The sequence below is a fragment of the Arachis ipaensis genome, chromosome B09, assembly GCF_000816755.2.
Source record: "Arachis ipaensis cultivar K30076 chromosome B09, Araip1.1, whole genome shotgun sequence".
NCBI lineage: Eukaryota > Viridiplantae > Streptophyta > Magnoliopsida > Fabales > Fabaceae > Arachis > Arachis ipaensis.
The window spans coordinates 120,660,786-120,663,068 of NC_029793.2; the positions used below are offsets into that span (position 1 = coordinate 120,660,786).

The following is a 2,283-nucleotide window of genomic DNA, read 5'->3' on the forward strand; positions in this document are numbered from 1 at the left end:
TAGGTTTTGTTTTAATTTTTTAATTATTTTTATTATTTAATAAGGGTAATATGGTAAAAAAATAAAATTGAAGTAGAAAAGGACGATTTTATAACGTTTTGTAACGTTGAGGATGATTTTAATAACAAAAAAAGGTCGGGGACGATTTTGATTTTCACCCCAGACCTTAGGGACGATTTCAGTACTTAACCCTTCATGAATCAACCAGAGACACAAATCTATATAATTCGAATTAGGTTAATTCGAATTGCATCTCTATGTAATTCGAATCACACTAATTCGAATTACACACACACGCACACATTCACTAATTCGAATCAACCTGATTCGAATTACACACACGCTGCACTTAGTAATTCGAATTGGCCAGATTCGAATTACTCAATCAAGGCATAATTCGAATTATACTGTTTCGAATTATACAGGGCCAGAGGTGTATAAATATGGTGTGAACGTAAATTGATCCCATTAGAGTGAGAAAATAGCTAGTGAGGAGAGTTTTGTAGTATTGGTTCATCACAGAGGATCGATTAAGAGAAAATACGATCTGGTGTGAAGTTCACTGATAAGGGTCCTCTTAGTATTTTTATCAGGCCTACGACGAGCTATGATGAGTTTGTGAATTCTATACTACAGAAACTTGGTCTGCAAGGCGTGAAACGGGTTCAGAAGTTATTCTATCGCATTTTGATCTCAGTGCTGCAAGAAATCGTGAAGTATGATTGTTTCATGATAGGGAGTGATGAGGACTTGCAGGTCCTGTTTCATTATCGTCGGCAGTTTTTCGAGGTTAGGACATCTGAGCTGTTGGCGAAGCTGGTTGACGTGGTATCTAGCTCGGGAGGTTCGAACCGAAATACCCACACTATAGGCACGGTAGCCGGTTCTAGCTCCAGACCTGTTGGTGCATCTTCACCCGTCCGTATGAATGAACCTCCGGACGAACCTGTCGCCTCCCCGTCGTTCGCTGTTGATCTCAACTGTAGTGGAGGCGGAGAGGTTGGTATCGTGGATAGGGTGCCGACTTCTTTACAGTGTATGGCACCGGCTGGTCTGGGCGATGCATTGTTGGATGATGTTGACGATGATGATGTCGAGCCGGATCTCATTGCTGATGATAGTAGCGACGAGATTGTAGCGAGTAATCCAGGTGGGGCTGGAGGTGGTTCTAGCTCTGGGACACAGCAGTACCCTCCGCACTTTTCATCTTTGGACTTGGATGCCATGAGACAGGAGGGGGTTCCTGGGGAGCCTACTTGATTTGGTGCTAGAGATGCCCAAGGGTCTGGTGGTCTTACAGAGTTTCAGGTTGGTCAGCAGTTTCAGGATAAAGATGAGGCTGTGTTAAGTGTGAAGACGTATAGCATCCGACGCGGGGTACAGTACAAAGTGGTGGAGTATGACTATCGCCGGTATGTAGGGAAGTGTTCTGAGTTTGGGAATGGGTGCACATGGTTGATTAGGCTAAGTCTCCGGCAGCGCAAGGGTATTTGGGAGGTAAAACGCTACAACGGACCTCATACATGTCTCGCGACGTCCATCTCTAGCGACCACAGGAGTCTGGATTATCATGTGATCTCGACAGTCATCATGCCAATGGTTAGAGCTCTGTCCGGATTATCTCCCATGGGCTAAATATCCTACTCAACCCTTTGTTGGAGTTGTTTTAGGTCGTTTTCTCTGGGATTTGGTGGGGTAGGATAGTGGAAAAGTGGTTCGAATGAGGTTGGTTCGAACTCCTTTTATAGCTGAATCCTGAGTAATTCGAAACACCCTCATTCAAATTACTACTTGCAGCCAAATTGGAGTAATTCGAATCACCCCAATTTGAATTACTTTGGATTGCGTGCGTGTGACTAATTCAAATCAGCCTGATTCGAATTAGTGAGTGTGTACGTGTGTAATTCGAATTAGGTTGATTCGAATTACATTGAGAGTGAAATTTGAATTAGGGTAATTCAAACTATATAGAATTGTGTCTTGGTTGATTCATGAACCAATTTTGATTTTGGCTGATTGGTTTAATTTTTTACACTCATTGGCTTATCAAGATGAATTACCCATATTTAATAAAATTTTCATAATGTTACGAAGGAGATAATGTACAGAATAAGTGTTATAGAATCTGCACAATCTGTTTATTAACACAAAAATAATTTCAAAAGATTTTAAAAGGCAAAAAAAATTCAACATTAAATATATATTTTTAAAAAATATTTTAAACATTAAATTTTAATTCAGTTTTTTCACAAATATGATAAAAAAAAATATTTTTTTTAAGGT

At 40.2% G+C, this 2,283-nt stretch overlaps 1 protein-coding gene across 2 annotated transcripts in view; it reads left to right on the forward strand.

Moving 5' to 3' along the window:
• The window catches only part of LOC107617708, a 16,544-nt gene that overhangs the window by 3,383 nt on the left and 10,878 nt on the right, over positions 1-2,283 (forward strand). The gene's annotated exons all lie outside the window — the stretch shown is intronic.